Here is a 25635-nt window from a genome sequence, read left to right on the forward strand (position 1 = left end):
CTAAGAAAAGCCTTCACTGTAGAGAAACAGCACCAACCATGGGGGAAAATGACTCAGCACAAAGGAATCAATAACCCTCAAAAACAAAAATTCATCAGGCAGGAACACAGCAGGCAAATACAAAAAAGGAAAATAGAGTGGTGGCACACACCTTTAGTCCAGGTGCTTGGGAGGCAGAGGCAGGGGACCTCTGTGAGTTCCAGGCCAGCCTGGTCTACATAGCAAGTTCTAAGAAAGGGAAGGGGTTGGGTTGTGGCTCAGTGGTGGGGGGCTTGTTTAGCATGCTGGAGACTCTGGATTCAATCCCAGCAACATGCACACACCCCACCCTCCTCAAGGCTCATGCATGAGGCCAAGAGAACCGTGATTCTAGAGGTAAAAGTCATTCATACAGGACTGAGGTGCATCTGATCTCTTGGGAGCATCTCTGGAAGGCCTGAAACCAAGAACAAGCCTCCTAGCTTTGGAGGTGAAATGATTTCCAACCTAGAACTCTTCAACAGACACACTATCAGTCAAGTCTTAAAAATGACAGCAGAATTTTTAGACATTTCAAGACCTCACATTTTACCTCCCATACCCGCTTCTCTCCAGGAGGTGAACTGAAAGATGTGCTTTAGCAAACAAACGAGAATGGGAAGATGGGCATACAGGAAATGAGGCCCAAGACTCAGCTCCACAGCAGACCTCAAGATTAGCCAGAGGAACCATGCCTAAGGACAGAGATTGCCTGCGGGTGTGGCAGGAGACAGTGGAGGTGACACCATCAACTTAAACGCCTGCCTAGAACATGGAAAAGAATCTTTAAGAGATTTCAGATGTATGGCTGTAGTTTTGGAAAAGTGAGTTGGAAAAAGAAAACTCAGAAAACCAAGAGCTCATTAATAAATTATAGAAGAAAAACGTCAAATTCTTGTGTCCTAATTAGATCAGCAGTGAACCATGCTGACAGCCTCATCAACATAAGCTATGAACACCAACACAACCTTTGCAGGACACAGGCAAGTGGGGAAAAGCTACAGCTCCTCTTCAACAACCAAGACTACCAGATGACGCCCAAATTTTAAAAATAGAGTTGGAGAGATGACACAGGCAGTAAAATGTTTACCCGAGGACCTGAGCACCCAGGTGAAAGCCAAGTGTGGTGGCACACGCCTAGATCTTAGTACAGGGAGCGAGAGGCAGGAGGATCCTTGGGGCTTGCTGGCCAGTTAGTCTAGGGCAATGAGTGAACTCCAGGTTCAGTGAGGAGGAGTGATAAAGACACAAGTGCATACAATGGAGGGTGAAATGGAGGAAGAGAGGGAGGGACATGATCATGACAGTAATAACCACCAATGTGGAGGAAAGGCTAGCAGGAAGACCCGAGTGGGCAGTGGGCACTGCTCCAGATAGGATCAGTCACGGAGGATGGGGGCCTCTTAGGGTACCTGCCCAGTTGAAAGAGTCCTCTGAATGCAAAAATTTGGTCACCTAGGAGTTCTGTCACAGGTTATCTATGCGACAGACAGTTGCAGCACTGAAGGGCTTTTCCCACCATAGAAAAAGGCAATGCCCCACTCCACCTGTGCACAGGCACAGTCCACACCCAGCTAGGAGGAGGCAGCAGGACTCCAGGCTCCAGGAAGCCAGTGAAGTACTCTCAGCAGAGGGTGGCGACCTCCCAGACAGACACACTGGTTACACCCACAAATCATTCGCAGGAGGCCCTGGGACGCCTGGTGCACTAGCTCGGGGCTGCTATTCTTGGCCTCTGAGGTCCGGGAAGTGAGGCAGTGTGCCCTGTTCACACTGGTGATGGAAAGGGAGCCACTGTTCCAATGCAGACACAGCCAGGGCACCTACCCACAGGAAGAAGCATCTTGAAGGCCGTGGCTGTTAAGACCTATCTGCGAGGATTCTAAGTGAACAGAATGGCTTCCCAGCTGCATCCCCGCTGGTTCTCACCATTATTTGGCTCAAGCATCTCTGATTAGATTGAATACCCCTCAGCAACCCCAGAGCCCTCCAGGCAGCTCCTTCTCAACTGCAGAATGGTCCCCAGGGGTTCAATTCATGTAACTCCTCCAGCTTCGTCCCTTACTGAGTGGACAGTGCCACCCTGCGTGCTCTCTAAGACAGCAGGAGCTGCCCCTGCCTTGTGCTGAGTGTGTGGCATTTGGGGAGGCAAGGATGGGGAAAGGCTACTGTGCTGCTCCAGAGGTACGATTTTAAAAGATCCCAGGTCCCCCACCTTAAAAGAAATACGAACCTCACCAATGTGAGACCTACAATCCTATGGGACAAGAGATGCCATGGATGAGAAGGATTTCACTAGCGAAGGAGACAAGGGGACAAGGCAAGAGGGTGCATAGTCAACATGACCCCTCAACAGACGCCTCCCAGCTGCCTTCTGTACTCATCACACAAACCCAGCTTTCCTCCTGCCTCTTCAGCTCCTATCCAGCTTTGAATAGGGCAAGCGCCTCCTCAGGAAGCTCCTTCCTGCTTTCTCTGGCCAGGCAGACCATTTCACTTCAGAGCTATCTGTCATCATTGGGTCGTCTCCCTCAGTAGACCCCAAGCAATCCAGGGCAGCTGTGTTCACCGGTGTAATGGCACTGCCAGCTAGACATGCACCCAGCCACCTTCTCACGAAAAACAACAGCTGAGCTGTTTAGGAAAGGGATGACAAAGCAATGCTTGGAGCCTAGAGAGATAGCTGAGTGGGTGAGAGAGTGTGCTCTTCTGTGAGCATGAAGACCCGAGTTAGGATCCCATGTAAAGAGCTGGGTGTGGCTGCACATGTGCCTGAACCCAGCATAGTAGGAGGCAGAGACAGGAGGACCACTGGCTTGTTGGTCACCAGTCTGGCTCCAGATTCAACGAAAGATCACAAATGAACAGGCAGAGGGAGAAGTGCAAGACCCCAACGTCCTCTTGTGGTCTCTGCACATGTACAAACAGGTGCATACCCACATGCATCTACACTACACACCTAGCACACACAAAATCTTAGAGGACATAAACTACTTATAAGAACTCAAATACCCTCCTTCTAAGTTAATTTTGGGTAAATAGTATCGCACACATTTTACTAAATACATGTGCAGACTCCTAACATTCTGTGGAGCTACCTAGAAAGAAAAAGTTATTTCTTCTGAGTCAGTAATTGCCCATCTTCCTTTCTAAGAGTTTTAAGAATGATTTGCTCTGCCTTGGTGAAAGTCCAATGGGCTGAAGCAGGAAGGACAGGTGACTCAGCCACCTGCTTGGGGGCACAGATTCTTCCGCTGAGCCCTGAGGTGATCCTAAATCTTGGCTTAAATCTGTCACTCCAGCTTGATGGGCAGCACTGGTCTGGACTACACAGTGTATGTTCACTCGCCCAGACTTGATTCCCACTCCGTTTTTAGGATGCTGCAACTTCTGTCTAGAAAAGACAGCTAACATCAAGTGCTTGGTACTACACAGTAACACCCTGACTGGATGAAAGGGTCTGCTATTCTCTTGTTTGTCTATTCTTGGTTTTCTGAAATAAGATCTGATATACCCCATGCCGGCCTCTAACCCACTGTGTAGTCAAAAATGGCTTTGAACTCCTGGTCCTCCTGCCTCCACCTTTCAAGTGTTGAGATTTACAATCAGATCCTGCCATGTCCAGTTCTCCAGTTGCTCTGTTCTGGTTTTGATAGGTGGGGTTGAGCAGCAGGATCCAGGTAGTTCTTGAACTCCTGGGCTCACATGACCATCCTGCTTCTGCATCTTGGTAGCTGGAATGACAGATAAGTAGCACCAAGCCTGACTGTTTATTTAAATGACTCACTGCTTACTTTTCACAAGAATGTAAGGGAACCCCAAAGATGACATGTGGAGAGGTGAGTTACCTACGCAGCATCACAGAGCTTGTAAGAGCGACACTGGGTTGAATCCCAAAATCGAAACCAGTGTGCCACACAGCTTCTTCTCTCCTTCCTGTCCTGCCTTGCATCCCTCACTCCTCATCGGCCATCCTGTCCTGTTCCTTTTTTTTCTCTCCAGGGTCACAGGAAAGCAACAGAGTGCTGAGGCTGGCAGCCACAGTGTTCTAGCAGGGACTGGATTCCAGAGAGCAAGGAGAGTGGGCTGGCTGAAGACTCGCTAACATTTCCAGAAATCCAACTAGCTGACAAACTTCCTCACTTAAGGTAACTATAAAAAGTAGTAACATTAAAATGAATGATATAACTTGAATCTGTTTAATCTTAAGGTATTAAGTTGATAATCTTGTTTGGAGGAAATTAAAATGACAAAAAATTTCAAAATAGAAGTGATACATGCAAACAGGATCAGCACGCCAAAAACTGTTATCGGAGAGATCCTTCAGACACTGCAGGTATTTCATGGATGTCCCAAAGTGCCATAGACAAAAGTGGCACTGTGAATGTGGCTAACGGGCAAGTGAAAGCCAAAGGTCTAAAGTTATTTTTCATATACATAGCTGAGCCAAGAGTGAATCCTGGACTTAACAGCTGTAGAGTCTCTGGTCAACTGTCAGGTGACTTTTACCTAGATAACTGAGGTCCCCCAAGTAAAATGGCGACACTCCCTGCCCTCTTCCACTCTCAGAGATGTATGGATAAATGGGGTGATATACGTGAAAATAAAATTGTCAACTGGAAATATAAGTGCTCATATTTTAAATGACTTCAGTTCACAATTCTGTGTAAACACTGTATCCAGACAGCCTGAAGAATGAGACCAGTGTGTGCTGACATTGAGGGAAGAGACATCACAGCCGGATGAGGTGGGAGATGCACCTGCACCCACTGTGGAGAAAGTGACCTCATTCTCCAAGAACAGAGTGTTGTCCTAAGCTTACACTAGCACACCACACTGCTGGCTCTGGTTGATTCTGGGGTAAGATATGTATTATTCTGTAATAAAACACGCACTGTGGACTCTCCTGACCAAACTTCAGTCAGGCTCCTTAGAGCCCTTTGTTCCACTAGGTCTTGACCTTGGCCCCATTGGCCTGTTCAACTCAGGTTTAGAAAGAATCCTACTAAGTAAGTTTAACAGTTCCCGACCCCTGATATCTGATCAAGCTCTAGTCCCTCCACCTGGATTATCTCAGTCCTTGCCCTATCTCAGCAAGAATCCCCTGACCCTGGATACCTCTCTACAGATTTTTCCACTGCCTTCCACCCTGCTTGCCAGCTATAAATGTCCATTTGTGTCTGCTGTATTTACAGTGAAGCCCAATCTCTCCTACTGCATATCCTTATTGCAACAGTTCTGGATAAAATCTCTTTCAGAAAGCATCAGAATTAATTTTTCTTACACACACACACACACACTCTCTCTCTCTCTCTCTCTCTCTCTCTCTCTCACTAAAACATGAAGGCTGGCACACACACACACACACACACACTCTCTCTCTCTCTCTCACTCTCTCTCTCTCTCTTTCTCTCTCTCTCTTACCTTTTCTTTTCAAAAGAGAGAAACAAGGACTATTAAGAGAGAGGTGGGCTTCTAGTTATGAGATGCATGGGAGAATATATATAGAAAAGGGTTCAAGGGAACATTTATTTCTACACCTTTATAAAAGCCTCCCGTGGTCTTTGATTTTTCAACCTCTGAAGAGTGAATATCAATTACACCCCTTCCTTCTGAAAGGCACTCTTAAATCACAGAGGCCATGAACAAACCTGCTCTAAGTGACTGCAGTACCCAGTGCCAGGGGAGGCAAGCAAATGTGTCAGTGAGTTCAAAGGCTGTTGGATTGAGAAGCCCTATAGGAACTGCACTTACAGCTGACGTACAGCTGAGGGTTGGGGGGGGGTAAGTGGTGGGTCAACAGGGGTACCCAAACTCCAGATACTTTAGGTCCTGAGACAGCTTTTGGATCTATCTCTTTTGCATTTTCAAAGTCACCACTTTACCCATAAATCACCTCCAAAGTTATCTAAACTATCTGTGAGCAGCAAGGAACATTTTCTAGATACAGTTGTCTCCTCAGATGCTCAGCCTAGCAGGTTTGGCACACAGATCCCTAGCTACACTACAGAAAAGCTACTCAGCCTTTCAAGCAACAAGGATCCATCTATCCCAGCACCGTCCAGGCTCCACCACCCCTTCCCAGAGCCTTTCTCTGCTGCCTGGTCGCCACTAGGTAGCCAAGGCTACTTCCCCAATCAGGTTATTTCCCTGCTAAAAGTTACATCCAGTTTGGGAAAGAAACATGGTGATTACTTCTGAAAATGTGCCTGCACAGGTTATATAGATCAAATTTTGCTGCCTTAAGCTCTTCTGTTTAAACTAATTTTTCAAGAAGTTATTTTTCTGTAATTTAGTAAGCCATTTAGTTGTGACTTCCGTTAGTAAAAATAGCTGAACAAGGCAAATTACTTTGGAACAACAAAAACCAATTTGGCTTTAACTAAGTCCAGATTTCTCTCACTTTCTTTGTTTCTATTTATAATGTGTTTAAATTTAACTTAATCCCATAGCCTGTCTCAGGAACTCTAGAATCTGTATTTAATTAATGTTCCAAATCTGTTCTATTTGTCAAATTCTTTCACTAGCTTCCACAAAAGGAGCCCAGTACCTTACCCTTGGAGTCTTCATGAAGTCAGTCCTCGCTCCACGTGGCCGAGACTCTGGGTGCACACCGGGCCTTTTAAGCCGCGCCTAGTGGTGTGACATCTCCCAGCTGGGCTGGGTAAGAGATCTCATCGCAGGCTGCAGAGGAAGCCGTTTTCCGAGGAGATGAGTCCCCACAAACAGCTTTTTACTCCGCAGATTTTAAATTTACAGGTGAAGAGGCAACTAGCTACCATGAGTAGAAATAAGGCTTCACACAGCCAGGAGGAGAGGGAAGCCCTGTCACCTAATGACCTAACGGTCTGCTACATACTAGCCTGTGACGGTAGACACCTGATCTGTATCAACTCTACTTTTCATGTTCATATCAGATAGTAAAATAAGGATCTGCATTATGTCAGATGCAGTGGTTCATGCCTTTAATTCCAAGGCTCAGACACAGAGGCAAGTGGATCTCTGTGAGTTCTAGGCCAAAGTCATAGTGTGACTCTGTCTCAAAAATAACAAAAAAGTATTTGCATCATACAAAATTAAAAAAATTTTTTAGTATTTATTATTTTTATGTATATGAAATGTATTGCCTATACGTAAGTAAACACACCCATGTCCTAAAATGCCTGTGGAGATCAGATCCCCTGGAACTGGAGTTACAGTTGTTGGTCACCATGTTAAGTGCTGGGAATTGAACCTGAGGCCTCTGCAAGAGCAACCAGTGCTCTTAAGCGCTGAGCCATTTCTCCAGCCCCAATCATATAAATTTTAACATGCTCAGTGGACATCACCTCAGGGTGGACACTTGTCCTGAGAATGAGGATGTGTGCATTCTGCCTGATTTGCCACTCCACACTCTTCTCTCCAGTTCACCACTGACCTCAACCCATGGCTTGAGAGACTTTAACAGTTGGTTCCACACAACCTTCTGCTGGTAATGAAAACTCTGGAAAGTGGGTGGAGCCTCGTGAGTTCTGATGATAGGTCTGAATCAGCAACTAATCCTTGTGCCTTTGTGCACACATGTGTCTAACAACTACTGGTAAGAATTTGGAGAAGGACTCAAAGCCACACCATTATGCTCTAAACAGTACCAAAATCCTACACTCCAAATTAGTCCTGGGGTGGGGGATAAAGTTGATAAACATAGCCCCAGTCTAACCACACACAAAAAGACAATACAAGTTATTAAGTAAGAAGCAGGACACGGAAGCCACTGCTGGTCTCACAGTCATTAAAAGAATAGAAGAATATTCTATTACTCCAGGCTTATAAACTGGTAGCTTCCACAAAATGAGCAAATTCACTGAAAGTTTACCCTCTCAAAATTCCTCCAAGAAGAAACAGGTATCTGATAGGTCTGTATAGGTCTATCACAGAAGCTGAGTAAAAATCCAGGAACTTATCTTACCTGGTAGGATGTAAAATGCTAGGCCCTGGGGGCGTGGTAGCCCACGCCTTTAATCCCAGCACTCGGAAGGCAGAGGCAGGAGGATCTCTGTGAGCTCCAACCAAATAGCCCTGAAATAGCCCCATATAGTCAACTTTAGTAAAGGGCCAAAGGCCAATTTAATAGAGAAAAGATTGCCATTTCAACAAATGGCACTGGAGTAACTGGAAATTTACCTATGGGAAAATAAATCTAGACACAGAACTGATGTTTTTCATACAAATTAGATATTTCACAGACCTCAATGGAAAAAAAAAAGCAAATTCTAAGCCTTTTAGAAGATCAATAAGAAAAAGCACAGGTGATTTTGAGAGCAACAATCATTTTTTATACAGTATCAAAAGTTAATGCATGAAGAAAAGATAAGCTGGACTTCATTAAAATTAAAACATCTACTCTGAAAAACTAAAAATAAAAAGGCAGGCCTAGGAGAAAGATTTTCAAAAACATTATTTATATATATATCCAAAATATACAATATTAAAAACTCTTAAAACAAGGGATAAAAAGAATTGAGGAATCAAAACTACAAAGTTCTGAAGGGATTTTTAGTGCATATTGTATTAAGAGGCCAGTCTGGAAAAGCACATCCTCTGTGACATTCCAGTAAGCACACAACTCTAGACAGTAAAAAGATCCATGTTTGCCAGGGGATGGGGAGACGAGGGGGCAGTGAGCAATAGGACTATACTATACAACAGGACATTACAATAGGAGATGTGTGACACTGCATTAGTCAGAGCCACACAGAGCTACTCCATGCCAAGTATCAATATTGGGGCTGGAGAGCTGGCTCAGCACTTAAGAGCACTGGCTGCTCTGGCAGAGGACCTGGGTTTGGTTTCCAGAGCTCACATGGAGGCTAACAACTGTCTGGAGCTCCAGTTCCAAGGGACTGAACCACCTCTTCTGGCCTTTACAGGCACTGTACCTATGTGGTACACTTACATACAGCAGACAAAACACTCATACACATGAAAAAAATTAATACTAGGGCTGGAGAGGTGGCTTGGTGGTTAAGAGGAGTTGGTGCTCTTGCAGAGGATTTGTATTCAGTTCCCAGCACTTATATGGCGGCTTCACAACCGGCAGTAACTCCAGTTCCAGGGGCTACAACACTGCCCTGACATCTAAGGGCGGCCTGCCCCTGGAGGAAGAGCTCTGGAGACGCTTGGGGTCAGTAACTCTCTGCAAGTCTGTCTATCCAGGTGGCAGGTGTTAGGAGCTCAGCTGGCTGCAGGTCAAGGCCACAATCATCAACCATCCTTCCTGGTAATGAAAGTGTATGTCTATCTCCATCTGAGAATTTCAGTATCTTTTTAGCTGTTAATGAAACAACTGTATTCTTTAAATAGCTACTTTAAAACCCCTAAAAGCTAGGACCCCAAACCAGTGCCCTAAGTCCTTACACCATCTAAAAATCAAATGCTTTTGAGAACAAAAAAGATTTATAAATTAGGTGTGGTGATGCACACCTGTAATCCCAGCACATCAGAAGTGAGGAGACCTGGGCGGGGGGTGGGGGGTGTCCTCAGCAGGAAGATAGTTTAATTCAGCCTAAACTATATAGTGAAACTCAATCTTAAAAAAAAAAAGGCATATTCAGGCCATCTGCTTAACATTCTAAGACTAACACTTAGGAGTTACTGTGGGTTATAACACAAGGGGTCTTGTAACTGAAGAGATTACAAAAAAGTTGTTCTGAAGTAAAATGTTCTGAATGAAGTAACCTAAAATAAATTCAAAATCAAATGCATTGTGAATCTGGGGTGTCTCTGGCAGCACCAGCCCTTGTGGCATCATGTGACCTCACCAAGGCCTTGGTTCTAAACACACAGCATGGGCACCATGCACTGTGCCTGTGGACACACCATGCAGTGCCTACCAACATCACCAGAAACGTCCTGGCTCGGCACACACACTACTGTTCATTACGAATTACAGTGTTTTGACTTAAAAGTTTTGCTTCTACAGAAACATAATGGTTTAATTGCCAAAACAAGACTTTTAAAAGTGGTTTATTACATTAACATTGGAAGAATGGGTCTCACTGTGGTGTTTCCCCCCATGCTGCTCCCTCACAGGCCGTCCACACCCCTCCTGCTCATCCCCCATCTCTTCCCAACATCATGTCACATACATGTGACTACCTTTCTCCTCTTCCCCCTTTGAGATCTCTTCTTCCCTTCACAGTCTACACGCATACACACACATGCACACGAGCACGTACTCTTAAAACTCTAGGATTTATGAGAGAGAAAACGCAGTATTTGTCTTCAAGTCTGGCTCACTTTGCCCGTGGTAATGAATTCCAGCTCCACCCGCATGCAAAATGTCATGATTACATTTTTCTTTACAGCTGAATAAAATTCCACTGTGAATGCATATGTACCACATTGACTTTACCCATTCGTCTGCTGACAGACATCTAGGCTGGTACCATTTCTTGGTTACTGTGAATACTGCAACACTAAACAGGGATGTGCAAGTGTCTTACAGTCCTTTGGGTATATTACAAGGGGTGATGGAGCTGGGTTATATGGTAGTTTTTGTTCTGTTGGTTTTTTTGAGACAGGATTTCATGGAGCCCAGGTTGGCCTTAACTCACTATACTGCCAAGGCTGCCATATCCCAAGTGCTGGAATTATAGGTTGAGTGCTAACACAGTCATCTCTGGATCATATGGGAGATCTACTTTCAGGTTTTTAATGGGGTTTTGTTTTTGAAGATTTTATTTACTTTTATAAGTGTATGAGTGTTTTGCATGCATGTATGTAAGTCCATCATGTTCATGCCCAGTACCTGTGGAGACTAGAAGAGGGGGTTGGATCTCCTGGAACTGGAGGCACAGATGGCTGTCAGCTACCATGTGGGTGCTGGGAGGCGAACCCGAATCCTCTCCAAGAACAGCCAGTGCTCTTAACCACCAATCCATCTTCCTACTCCCCATTTCAAGATTTTTTTAAGAAGCTATTGTGAATGGGGGTATTTTTCCTAATTCCTTTTTCAGTAAATTCATTATTAGTATGTATAAAAACTACTAGCTGCTGTACGCTGACTTCATAACCTGCTACTTTGCTACTCTATCTGCTCTAGGTGGTTTTGGTGCAGATTTCAGGGGCAATTCGACTTCATGCTTTCTTCTTTGCATCCATTTTATTTTTTCTCTTATTGCACTAAGACTTTGAGCACTATACTGAATAGGAATGAGGAGTAGGGAACCTTGTCTCAGTTTAGATTTTAGTTAAATGCCTTTAGTACCACGTTGGCTATAGGTTTGTCATGTACAGCCTTTACAGCCAGAGGAGTTCCGTCTTTAAGACTTTGGTCATAAAGAGAAACTGATGTTTTTCAAATGCCTTTTTTGCATCCACTGAAATGATTATATGACTTTGTCCTTAAGTCTTTTTATTACATTGACTTTTTTTAAAAAAATGTAGTTATTATTTTTATTTTATGTGTATGCGTGTATTGCCTGCATGTAGGTAAGTGTACCCGTGTTATACAATACCTGAGGAGGTCAGAAGAGGCTGTCAGATCCCTTGGGACTGGAGTTACAGACAGTTGGCTGTCATGTGGGAGCTAGGATTCGAACCCAGGTCTTCTGCAAGAACAGCCAGTGTTCTTAACCACTGAGCCATCTCTCCAGCCCCTACATTGACTTTTTAAAAATGCAGATTTTATTTCATTGTGTGTGTGCACGCACTCAAGTGTAGGTGTCCTCCGAGGCCAGAGGCATTGGCGCCTCCTGAACCTGGAGTTACAGGTAGTTGTGAGCTGTCTGATGTCAGTGCTGGTCCCCTGTAAGAGAAGCTGATGCTCTAACGCCCGAGTTTCCTCTACAGTTCCCAGGTACTGACTTTTATATCTTGACCCAACCTTGCATTCCTAGGATGAAACCAACTTGACTATGGTGTTTATCACCTTCCTAATGTTCTTGAATTTGGCTTTTTTTTTTCTTTTTGAGAATTTTTGCACGGATGTTCATCAGAGAAATTGGTCTGGCCCCACGAGGATGTTGAATGTCCTGCTCTATCAATGTCCACTTTATTCCATTACCACAGGGTCTCTTCACTGAATCTGGAGGCTGGTGGCCAGTAAGCCCCAGTGATCTTCCTGTCTCTGCCCTCTACAGTGCTGGGGTTATGGAGTACATGAGGCCACCCCTAGCCTCTTATGTGAGTGCTGGAGTACAAACTCAGCTCCTCATACTTGTATGGCAAGTGCTCTTACCCAGTGAGTCACCTCTCCATCTCCAGGTTTTTGGTTTGACTGTTTCAGTTGTGTTCTTACTCAGTTTTGGTATCAGGATGGCACTGGCTTCACAGAATGAGTTTGGTAGTATTCCTTCCTTTTCATTTTGTGAGACAGTCTGAGAAGTATGTTGGTGTTATCTTTTCCTTGACAGTTTGGCAAAGGGCCAACAAGATGTCTTAGCAGGTTAAACTACTTGCTGCCAACCTGAGTTCAGTCCCCAGGACCCACATAGAAGGAAATAACTGGTTCTCCCAAGTTGTTTTCTCCCCATGTGCACATACTCATACACACAAGATGGATGGATGGATGGATGGATGGATGGATGGATGGATGAATGAATGAATGAATGAATGAAGTAATTCTTTTTAGTATGGCAGAATTAGCAGTGGATCCATCTGGTCCTGGACTTCTGTGGGGAGACTTCTAACCACTGTTCCATTTGGTCACTTAAAATATAAATGCTGGGGCTGGAGAGGTGGCTCAGCAGTTAAGAGCCTGACTGCTCTTGCAGAGAACCCGGGTTCGATTCCCAGCACCCACATGGTAACTATGAACCGTCCTTAACTCCAGTTCCAGGGGAATCCGATACCTTCTGACCTCCGCGGCACTGCACGACATGGGTGCACTCACATACATGCAGGCAATACACTCATACACATAAAATGAAAATAATAAATAAAAATAATTTTAAAAAATATAAATGCTGTTTGGTTGCCATGTTTAAGCTGTTTAAATTCTCTTGGCTTAATTTCAGTAGGCCATGTGTGCTTAGAATTTTCATTTCTTCTAGAGTTTTCCAGCTTTGGGGAATGTAAGATTTCAATATAGTGCTGGGCATGGTGGGTTTAGTCCCAGCACTTGGGAGGCAGAGGCAGGAGGCTCTCTGGGAGTTGGAGGCTAGCCCGATCTACATAGTGAGTTCCAGGCCAGCTGGGGCTACAGGGAGACCCTGTCTCAAAAATACCCCCAAAAAAAGAAAAAAAAAAGAAAAAAGAAAAAGATTTCAGTATAATTTCTTAATGATACTCTGGATTTCATCAGTCTACTGTAGTAGCTCACTTTTCATCTCTTTCTTAATTTGGGTCTTTTTCTTCGATAGGCTGAGGTTAGTTTAACTAGGGATTTGTCAATTTTTCTTTTTTTCTTTGTCTTTTTGAGACAGGGTCTTCCTGTAGCCCCAGCTGTCCTTGAACTCTCAGAGATCCACCAACCAGCCTTTGCCTCCCAAGTGCTGGGATTAAAGGCATACACAAGCCCAGCTTCCAATTTTGCTTCTCAAAGCATCAATACTTTGTAATGACAGATTCCATGTTCTTTTGGTTGTCATTTAATTTTGGCCTTAATCATTATTTCTTGCTGTCTAGTTTATTTGGGTTTGATTTGTTTGTTTTCTAGAACTTTAAGGTGTGTTGTTGTTTGAGATCTGATCTTATTTTGAGACAGGGGTCTCCTATTGCCCAGGCTAGTTTCAAACTTGTTAGGTAGCCAAGGATGACACTGAACATCTGACCCTCCTACCTCCACCTCCGGAGTACTGGGATGACAGTTTCTGATGAATTTTTAAATGTAAGCACTCACTGTAAGCTTCTCTCTCAGAACTGTCTTAGCCATGTATCAGAGGCTCATCCACTGTGCTGCCATTTCCACTCGATTCTAAACATTTTACATTTCCTGATTCATTAAGTGACCCACTGCATGTTCAGAGTTGTATTATTCGGTCTCCAAGTATTGATGTGGCTTCTCCTGCTGTTGATTTCTCATTTTATTCCACCATGATCTGATAAAACACAAGAAGTTACTTTTGTATGTGTTAAGGCTTGCTTTGTGGCCTATAACGTGATCAATCTGTGAGGTTCCATGAGCCAGTGAAAACAATGTGTTTTCCAAACCTGCTGGATGGAACAGTCTGTAAGTATCTGGTAAATACAAGTGACTGATAAATGGCTCTGAAGCTGATTTTTCATTTGGGAGACCTATTGAAAGGAGAGGCACTCAAGGCCCCGCCATCACTGTGCCAGAGCCTACCTGACTCGTGCTGTTAAGAGTTCATTTTATGAAATTAGAAGCCTCAGCATTCAGTGCACAAATATTTACCCTTGATATGTCTTCTCAACCAACTCTTTATGACTTTTTTTCGGGGGGGGTGGTAATTGAGACAGGGTCTCCCTGTAGCCCCAGCTGGCCTGGGACTCACTGTGTAGGCCAGGCTGGCCTCGAGCTCAAGAGATCTACCTGCCTCTGCCTCTCAAGTGCTGGGATGAAAGGTGTGCGCCACCACACAGACTTGAACTGTTTAAGATGTGGTGACCTTCTTTACCTCTTCCGACTCTGACTAACTTGGTTTGAAGCCTGCTTTATTAGGGCATCAGATGGCAGCAGCACTTGTTTTTTGTTGATATTTACTTGATTCTCGGTTTGTGGATGTCTTTACCAGTGAAATGTGTTTCTTGGATAATTTGATCTTGGAAAAGAATGAATTTTAATACTTTCCCACTGTCATTCCTCAGCATGCGAGTATCAAATCAGTGTGTCACTGGACTGGCTGGCATCAGACCAATAGGCACATCCACCTCATGATCACGCAAATTTGCTTTCATATTTAGTACATGATAAAATACAAGTATACCAAAGAACTGCTCTAAAATAAATTTACAAGTTATCAGTAAATGATGGGAATTATACCTATTCTATACATTTATATACCCAGGGTTATATGAAAATTTCTTGTGGGTAAAGAGATTGTAAAAAGAAAAAGTTTAAGAAAGCCCTGTTTTGGGGGCTAGAAAGATGGCTCAGTGGTTCGGAGCATGCACTGCTCTGCAGAGCACCCAAGTTCAGCTCCTGGCACCCATGAGGCACAGCTCTTAACTGCATGTTACTCCAGCTCCTGGAGATCTGAATCATCTTCTGGACTCTAGGGCACCTGCTCTCACACATGTGCACACACACGTACATATACATAAAATTAAAAATAAAATAAATCTTAAGGGGGGAAAAAGAAGTCCTGTTTTATAAGAGTCTTCTAAACTCAGAAGAAAGCAAGTTGAGGCAGTTCCGTTGGGGAAATCACAAAAATCAGAAAACACAACAGAGTAGAAGTTAAATTCAGATGGGACAGAAGCTGACTTAGGCAGGGATGAGGTCTTATGTTATATACACAAGTGTGATTGTAAGTGGCACAACACCAACATGTGTTCACTGAGGAGCAAGTGTCTGTGCACATGAGGAGATGATCTGTGCCAGGCCTCCTCCACAGCAATTTTACCTCAAGGGAGAAAGCAGCTCTCTGAGGAAGATATGGAGCCCCTTCTGCCCTCTTCTGAAAGGTAAGACTGAATTCTTTAGTGCCAGTTAAATAGGTTTAAAAAGGATTCTTCCCAATCTGCTTGGTTCTGGAAATTCTTCTAAGGAAAAGAAAAGCCTTTGAAACTGCACTTATAAATAAATGGCTTAAAAAGTTCTTAAAATGGAGAGAATAAGTGGGAAAGCATTTGCTCTGGCTGCATTTTGTTTAATTGTGAAGCAATGACATCCAGACCCTTCCCAGCTCAGATGGAGGAGACCAGAAGGAAGCCGGTCAATAGGTAACCCACACACAATAGAAAAAAGGTCACCACTGCAGGAGGGGAGGACAAGAGGAGAAATGTCCTAGAAACCATCACTTAAGATGGCATGTTTAACAGCTCAACAGCAAAGGAAAGAAGTCATGACGTAAACAGGACTGAGTCAAAACACCACAGCAGCTACAAGGTATAACTGCGCGAGGCCCCGCCTCACGAACTTCCCCTTAGGAGCAGTGCCAGAGTCGGCTGGTTGTTGGCTCTTCAGAATGAGGCCAATCAACCAGAGAAGGATCCAATGCCTTGGGTGAGGCAGTCATGACCCTTCCCCAGCCCCCGCCCCCCAATGTCACCATCTTTATTACATCTCACACAGCAACATTTCTCCAAATGTGCATGATTTCTGCCTTCCTCATCCGCCTGTCCCCCACGGCCCCATGCCTCTGTCAAGCTTGCTAGAGGCCCACATTTGCTTCTCTGATCCCCCACCCACAGAAATAAGACCTACTAGGTGTCAGTCTGTTTAGGGGCATCCCCACCTCACAATGGCTCCCTTATCTGTGGGGAATACGTTCCAAGACCTCCAGGGGATGCCTGAACCCATCCATGCACAGCACTCAACCCTATCCACATATTTTTCCTATATATATATCTACCTACAAAGCGTAAATAGACACAGTAGAGAGATTCACAAAAGAAATTCCAAATAAAACAACTGTTAACACTATTCTGTAATAAAAGTTACTTGAACTTAGGTGCGAGCATTCAGGAGGCTGAGGTGGGACAAGCGCAAGTTCAAGATAAGCCTGGCCTACATAGAAATCTTGTCTCCAATACAGAAAAGATAGCTACAAACAGCTTACTTCTGGAAATTTCCATTTACTTTTGTGGTGTGCACTGGCCATTGGTAACTACAGAAAGCAAATACTAGACAAGTACTGCAGCTTTCCCACAAAGTAACGCCTTCCACTGCAGTCAAGATGGCTACCAAGTCACTAGGCAGCAGGAATGGTCAGCTCCATCTCAATCTCATGGGGTCACTGTTGGCTATGTGGTCCCCTGCCAACTGAAACATTAGGACCTGGCACTAATGTCTATACTATCTAGTGTCTGGGTCCAGTCACCGGCTTCCAAGTCCAATGAGCCTTTCAGTACCAACCACATGTACAAAGCATCTTCTCTGTTGAGAACTTCCATTGTACTTCACCTGCCTAATAAGAAAAAGTGATTTGACATGTAAAAACATGACTTCAACATATATGCATCTTTTTAAACTACGCTTAAGGCAGGTTCATCCATATGAGACTCATCTTTGTATTTACAAGGTACTTGCACAGTCCTTCACACACAAGAGTAGATGGGAGATAAAATGTCCCATGAGGGACTAGAGATGGCTCAGCAGATGTGAGCACATACAGCTCTTCAGAGGCCTACAGTTTGATTCCCAGCACCCAGGTCAGGCACACAATCACATATAACTCTGGCTCCAGAGGATCCAATGCCCTCTTCTGGCTTCCTCAGGCACTGCATTCACATGCATAAACCCATATATATGCATGCATGCATGCATGCATACAGGTGTGTGTGCGTGCGCGCGCACACACACACACACACACACACACACACAAATTTTTAAGTTTAAAAAAAGAATTAACATTCCATTGAGTAGACAAAGCTCTGCTCCGGTCTTAGGGTTTACGTCCAGACAAGAGCACTTTCACGGAAAACTCCTCCTTTGGCATATGCTTTTGATGTCACGAGGGCTATGTTCTGATGAACTGACAGCAACGGGCCAGCAGTGCTGTACATGCTGGGATGGAGAGAGTGAAGAGGAGGGAGCTGAGCACTTTTAGGAGGTGCCACTCCTATTAAGGTTCGGCAGGACCTTTAAGGGTTAGGGGCCAAGGCTAGTTTGAAATCACAGCAGCAAGGCGCCTGTCACAGGAGGATCACTTAGGCTCTGGAACAGCCTAAGACAGGGCTGGGGAATCAAGGAAACAAGTGAAGGGAGAGTTGACATTTCCCCTCTCAGCCTGAAGAAATACAGAACACCGGGCTGGGCAGATGGCTCAGCGGGTCAAGGGCTTGCTTTGCGAACATGAAGAACTGAGTTCAGATTCCCAGTACCCACATAAAAAGCCAGGCAGCTGGTGAGAGGGCTCAGCAGGTAAGGGCACTTGCCACCAAGCCTGACAACCTGAGTTCAATCCTCAGAAACTACATGGTGGAAAGAGAGTCAACTCCAACAAGCTGTCCTCTGGCCGCCATGATTGCTGTGGCTCCCTTCCCCTTTCCCCTCCCTCTTCTCCCTACCCCCCACCTCCCCACCCGCTCGGGCGCACACGCAAATTTCTCTTCCATTTTTAAAGCTGGATATGGCAGTAATCTTAGTGCTGGGAGGTGGAGGCAGGGATTCCTGGAAATCAGTGAGTGCCAAGTTCAGAGAGAGACCCTGTCTGAAAAAGTGAGGTGGAGAGCAGTAAAGGAAGACACCTGACGTCAACCGTTGGTCTCCAGACACACATGTGACTGCACCTGTACACACATGTGTACATGCAAACAAACAAACAAACAAACTACAGAAAATTTGAAGATAATGACCTTGATCCCATATCTTGAGCCACTTTCCCCTTGGCAGTCACAGCTCCACCACAAATGCATCTCCACTGTGAAGACACTCTCCTGCCCTGGCCCAAATTCCCCCATGGGAGGTGAGAGCTGGTTACCTTGTGACCTTCAAGGCACACTACAGAGCAGGGGTTGCCAAGAGTTCTAAAACAAGTTCCTGGACCTCCCTTGGCAGCCCCATACTAGGGACAGGGACTCTGACCATCTTTCCTGCAGGGAAGTTCAGCATACACCAGAACACAAACCTCCTTTCTTTCAGGTTCTTAGACAGCTGCTGGCCAGACACAGAAGCATCAATGAAACACCCATCATGCTGGAAGCCAAACCCAGAGCCCTGTGCATGCAAGGCAAGCACTCTATCACTAAGCTGCATCTCCAATCGGAAACCTGTGGTATCATAAAGTGGACATCCAGAGTCTACCCACTGGGCCTTTTAGTGACAGACAGTGACTGCCAACATTTATCCTTTCTGGGCTGGGTTTAAAGACAGAAAATAACTAAAACTCCAAAAAAGAGGGGCACGAATCCTGGAAGCTGTCCACCTCGAACCCTGTTCACAGTCATGTGAGAACGACAAGGTCTTAACTAGCAAGCCTCAGCTCTCCACTTCATCGCAGTTTTTAATGCAAGCTGGCATCAAGGCAGTTGGCTTCTGATGTGAGGGGACAGCTCGGTCAGTAAAGCACTTGCCTTGCAAGTTGAGGACCTGAGTTCGACAACCAGACCCCAATGTAAAAAAGGTGGGTGTGGTGGCGTTCACATGTAATCCCAGTGCTGGGGAGGCAGGTGGATCTCTCACCAGCCAGCCTAGCTAAATCAGCACCTACCAGGACAGTAAGAGACCCCATCTCAAAAAAAGGATACACAGCGGCTGAGGAAGATGCCCAAGGTTGTCCTCTGACCTCCATACACAGGTGCACACACACCCACACGAATATGCACCCATACACCAAAAAAAAAAAAAAGCAGTCCATCCCATCCAGAAAAGCACAAGAATGACGTCAAACCCCCAACTGCATCTAACAGATAAAATTCAAAGGAATGGCCTTTCACGACCACTGCTTTCAGAAGGGAGAGAAACTGAGGAAAGAAGAGATCCGAGCAGGCCTGAGTGGCAAAGTGACCCACAGCAGCTTTCTAAAATGAAATGGGGAAGGGAAGAAGAGAGGAGGGCTGGACGGGGAGCAAAAAGAGGGAAAGAAGGCAAAGACTCTCCTCACTGAATGTGGATTTTTCCTTTAAATGTCTCAGCCAAAAGAAACAGGTTTCACATGTTTAAGAGAATGAGTGACTTGGTGCACAGCCAACTTGTCATGAAGCCCAGTTTCCAACACTTGCCAGGAGGCAAAGCTGCGAGGGTTTTATTCTTGCATGAGGTTCAGAAGAAAGGGATGTAGGCAAGATCCCTGAGCTACATTCAGCCTCAAGTGGGGAAATGGACAATAACCAGGCAGGGGTCTGGAGCAACACCAAGATAAAGCTAACCCAATGCCAGGCAAGTTCCAGACACAGTGATGAAAACCCACTTTCACCCTGTGGGTGAAGTGTCCTGGGAATGAAATGAAGGCTTCCTTCCTCACTGGCTCTCTGCAAGAAGCTTCAGATTGTGAGACGCATAGAAGAAAAAAAAACATCTTTCTGCTCTCTAACATACAGTCATCACCCACCCTCCAGACACCATGGAATCCTGGTCTAGGGCCACAATTCTTGGATGACAGCCCTAAAGCATCAGCTATGGATTGTACTGTTCAAAGAAAGCCATCATTCTCTCAGAAGAAAATGGTCAAAGAAAACCATCACACTCTCAAAGACAATTTTTTTCCTTGTTTTCAGGTGCCAGGGATCGAACTTAAGGCTTTTCATGCATGCTAGGCAAGTGCTCTACCACTGAGCTACATTACATCCCCAGCCCTGAAAAACATTTTTTAACCACATTCTGTCAGTAATTATTCGAAGACAGTCACCTTTGACAAGCCTTTTGGAAGATGTCAATCAAAGCTACAGAAGAACTGGAAGAAATCTGACAATCCAGAGATGTCAAACATTTAAAGAACAGACTGGCAGAGTCCTCCACTGACAAATCCATACAGCCATCTTCCCTACTCAGACAGGATCCTTTGCCACCTTAAACACCTTTTAATGCTTCCACGGCCAATAGCTGAACTAAAGCATCTACTTAGTCAATAGCATGAGTCTACAAAAGTAGTGACAGAATGACCAGCGACATGAATTCAAGTTCCAGACTGTCAAACGAAACTTTCAAAAAGAAACTACACATTATAACTCAGCAATTAGAAAGTAGACCAATTCAAATATGGCCAAAGGTTTAGAAAAAAAATCCCTTTCCAAAGAAGTTATGTAAATGGCCAATAAGCACATGTAAAGATGCTTGCTGTCACTAACTCCAAAGGAGATGTAGATGGTACAGGTCACTGCCCATGGTCAAAAGCAGTGGCTGGCACCCAAAGTCCCAGCTGAAGCAGGGGGAGCACCAAACCAAGGAGCTCAGAGTCATCCTGGGGGACAGAGCAAGAACCCATTTTGGAGGGAGAAAAAAAAATCATTTTATATTCACATATTAGCTGAAGTAAAAATAGACAAAAATAAGTGTTATTGAGGATGTGAAGAACCCAGAACCCTCAAACACTGTTGGTGGGACAGTAAAATGATAAAAACAGAAAAAATGTGGCAGGTCTTTAAAACCTTAAGAGTTACCATGTAATTCAGCAATTCAGTATGCAAGAAATGCAGGCATACACCTCAACAAAACCTTGTACATGAATGCTCAATTGTATTTACAATAACCAAAACATGGAAATAACCTGAATTCATTAACTAATGAAGAAACAAACAAAATACAGTGTATTGACATGATATTTGGCAACGCAAAAGTACCACCAATCCATCCTGACTGCACCAGGCATGAACTTCAAATCTGAGACACTAAGAGCCCAGCTACAAAGGCCACACTGGATTTGAGCATATGCACGTGAATGCCCACAATAGGCAGATCCACAGTGAGGAGCAGTGATAGCTTAGGTCGGGGAAGACAAATTCTGAATATGGGGTTCTTTTGGGGCAGGGAGTAGGGCAGGTGGGTGGGGCGGGGGGGCGGTGTTCTAAAATTAAAGTATGGTGATGGTCGTACAACTCATGGGTATGCTGTAAACAACTGTGTCCTTACACAGGTAAATACTGCAGTATGTGACAGTTCAAAAGAGCTGTTAAAAAAAAATTAAAGGGTTATAGCCCGGCATGGTGGCACATGCCTTTAATTCCAGCACCTGGGAGGCAGAGGCAGGCAGATCTCTGTGAGTTCAAGGCCAGCCTGCTTTACACAGTGAGTAGACCAGCTGGGGCTATAGGGAGACCCCATCTCATGATTTAAAAAAAAGAAAAAAAGAAAAAAAAAGCTCTAGCTTCTGAGAAACTCTCAAAACTAGGAAGGCATGAGGGCCTAAGAAGAAACAGCCCTGATCGGAAGTAAGCACAGAACTCTTCTCTCAACCAAAGCAATACAGGAGGGTCATTTCTGATGCAGCTCACCAATTAAGAAGAGGACCACTACATCTGTGCCCGTGATCACAGGAATCGGGCAAGAGGACACTTGCTAGGCATTACAATATCCCCAAGTTCATTAAACTGTAGGTAAATTCTATGACAAGAATTGTACCAAGACAGGGACTTCCCGGAGGGAGAAGTGCAGTGAGAAAGACAAATGGAAGGTGGGGAGCAATGGAGCCCAGAACTCCTTCCCTGGGGAGACAAAACAACTACCCCTCCTTACAGGACACCAAGGACAAACCAAAGTGTAATTTCACCAGGTCCAACTTAGAGAACCTATGAATTTACAGGGCTCATTCACAGAGCATGAGTGAGGGGTTACTTATAAGACCTTGGGTGGTCCCCAAGCAGCTGCACCTCAGGAAGCCTCAGTCCCTCATGCAAAGATGCAGCATGCCCTTCAGGTAGCCTTCCACAGTCTACATACTCCAGCACCTTCAGAGACCAAGGGCAATTAGGGGAAATTACATAAGAATGGCTGGGAAGAGCAGGAAGGGTGGCTGGACTCTAGAGGAGGGTCCAATGATTCTCCCTGCCCCCTCCTTCTATGACAGGTCAACAGTCAACAAGCCCAACCTCAGCGTCTTTTGCAAGTAGTCACAGCTGTTCTAATGGAAGCAAAGGCAGTTTCTCTTGAAGGATCCTGTAATACAATGTTCCTCTTTTCACACACCAGGAACCTAGCTGGGAGAAATGACCAGGCAGCCCAGGTCACACAGGGAGGAGTATGGTGGGTGCCTGGTCCCATTTTCCCAGGCTGGAGATACCTCCTGGGCTTATCCTTCATCCTCCCCTTGAGTTCCTCTGCTGTCCCTTCAAATCCAGCCCCAGAGAGATGCACCTAGCACCCCTCCTCCACAAAAGTCGTAAAAGCCAGTATTACAGACAAAATTATTGCCAGGTGTGGTGGCAGGCACATGGCTGTAATTGCCACTCAGGAGGCTGAGGTTGAGGCCGGAGAGGGGCAAGTTCCAGGCCAGCCTCAACTACATAGTTGAGAATCTGTCCCCTGGCCCCCCCAAAAATTATGAACTTCCCAACAAACATGGGAGAGAATTTACAATCACTGGGAAATGATCACATCAGATGGGGAAACCAACTTCCTGTGACGGAAACTATCAACAGGTCTAAAAGAAGAACAACAACTTTGATTTAGTAAAATCTTCCAGAATCCACGGTGGGACAGGGATGGGGAGAAGACAGCTGTTAATGAAAGAACTTTAGAACCCAAACCCCAGGAACATGGAGAATCAACCAAAACCAGAGGAGAAAAATAAGACAGAAAGGCCTAACGGGGCATTTGCAAGGGATCTGCAAGTCATTGGTTGATCAGTGGTTCTTCAAACGGATAAAGCAACACAGAGCAATTTAAACAAAGACGCAGAAGCTACATATTCAGAATGGCAGCCATGAAAACCAAAGGTGCCCCAAGTCCAGACACCCAGACAAACACTATACGCAGGGAAGGCTGCCCAAGTCCAGACACCCAGACAAACACTACACGCAGGGAAGGCTGCCCAAGTCCAGACACCCGGACATATACCAGACACAGGGAATGTTGTAGATACAGTTCAGGAAGACAAGAGCCTTCCTAGGCAGCTGGCCACACAGGGAATTGAGCACAGGTGAACTCCACTTGCACCTTCACGTTTTCTACTCTTACCAAGTCCCTATTGTGCACAGGACTTTCACGAATGTGAGAAGTTCACAAGACCTAACTCAGGTTCAGTCTAGGTTTAGTCCCCAAGTCCCAAAGCCCCTAAATTCTGCATTTCTCATAAATAGCCCCATTTTTCATGGTCTTCGTGACACAGATTTAGAATCTGAGTTCAGACAGGTGATGTAACTTCCCAATGTTGCAGAGCTAATAACATGAGACAGTGTTTTAAAAAGGTCCACAGGGCTCAAAAAAGCATCTGCTCCTTCATGGGATCACATAATGTTTCTGAAACAACCTCTTCAATAGCTTGAGACACAGGACAGGTGCCACCTCCAAAACCGAAGGCAGGCAGGAAGAGGACAAGGGGAGCAGGTCTGGAACGAGCCTGCTGGATTCCATCCCAGCCACACCAGCACTAGCCTGCAACTAGGCTGGCTGCTTACCTAGGCTGTGCCTTACTCAGTCCCTCATCTGCAAAACAGGATCAAAATGTACACTATATAGACTTGTATAAAACACACTGTGGAGCACAGATCATGTACAATGAATATATACAGTAAAAAAAAAAAAAAAAAAAAAAAAAAAAAAAAAAAAAAAAAAAAAAAAAAGACTTTAAATCCACAGGGGAAAAGCGGGGTTGGGGGACAACTGTGACCTGAGGTGGCAGCTGTGAACAGCAGACACTCAAGTGAGCAGGCCGTACAAAGAACAGAACAACATGGGGCACAAGGCAGGCAGTGAACGGAAAAAGAAAAAAGACTTGACTCCAACAGTGGCCTTGGACAAGGCCCTCAGCCCAGACTCCCTGCCGGGACAACACACTTCCTGGAGAGCCTGGGCTAGAGCTTGGGCCGAGGACACCAGAGTGCTTTCTTATCGCACCATTACAGCTTGCCTGTGACAGAGTGCTCCTGACAGGGTGATGCCCAAGCATGAAATCCCAGTCCCTCTAAATGATCCTGGGAGGCTTGAGATTGTCAGAGGCTGTTCTCCCCTTCCACTGTGCTGCAGCCTTTGAAGTCCCAAACGCAATCACCATCAGTGCCTAATGGTGGCCTGACTAGGCAGAAGCAGGCGGCCTCTGAATGCAGATGTTAAGACAACAGTCTCTATGGGGACTCAGAGGCTGAAGGAAGGGCTCAAATCCCATGAAAAGTCTGTGGGTCAAGAGATGGGGAGTGGGCAGCAGAGCAGCAGTCCTCAGTGAAACAAGCTGTGAGCACTGCTCCTCCTGCTCCTGGGTTCCAGAGCCCAAGGAAGCCACCGCAGACTGGACACGGGCTCCCCGCCATCCCCACCACCCCAGACTGGACATGGGCTCCGAGGGGTTAAAAAGAACAAGTGAGGAACTGTTCTCTTGTTTGTCACTAAGCTTTCCCCTAACTTGCCCAGTCCCTTCCTCTTCCCCTCCTCTGACAAGCACTTTGACAGATGTTCTGTGGGATTAGACTCAGGGCACCTTGCACTGGTCGACCCATGCGCCCCATGCCTCCTTCAGTCCTCAAATCCCGTGCACCTGCTGTCTCTATGCCTTCCTCTTCATCCCCAGGGCTATGGCTTACTCCTGACCCCAGTGGAGGTGCCAGCAGAGCAGATTCCTGGCTGGCCTCCACCCCACTACAGCTCCTCCATAAACCCACTCTGTAAATCCATACTTCACTCATCTGTTTGGACTTCAACTTCCTTTGGGGATCCAGAGCTCAGAAATCCCAAGTGGCCTAAATGAACCCTTGGTGTCCTTCTACAAATTTTATTGTTGTGTTGTGTTGCATTTTTGCAGTGCTGGGGATCAACCATGAATTTACTCATGGGAAGCAAACATTCTACCACTGAGCTACATCCTCCAACCTTTTTTTTTTAACTGAGATAAAGTCTTGCTTAAGTTACCCAGGCTACCCTTGAACTCTTTCTGCAGCCTAAGCAGGCCTTGAATTCATGATCCACCTGCCTCAGCCTACCAG

General features: G+C 45.3%; 1 protein-coding gene across 12 annotated transcripts in view; it reads right to left on the reverse strand.

The window, feature by feature from the left end:
* Positions 1-25635, reverse strand: part of Anks1a (ankyrin repeat and sterile alpha motif domain containing 1A) — a 185550-nt gene that overhangs the window by 118786 nt on the left and 41129 nt on the right. The window lies entirely within an intron of this gene.

Source organism: Nannospalax galili, unplaced genomic scaffold (genome assembly GCF_000622305.1).
Source record: "Nannospalax galili isolate Female #2095 unplaced genomic scaffold, S.galili_v1.0 scaffold538, whole genome shotgun sequence".
NCBI lineage: Eukaryota > Metazoa > Chordata > Mammalia > Rodentia > Spalacidae > Nannospalax > Nannospalax galili.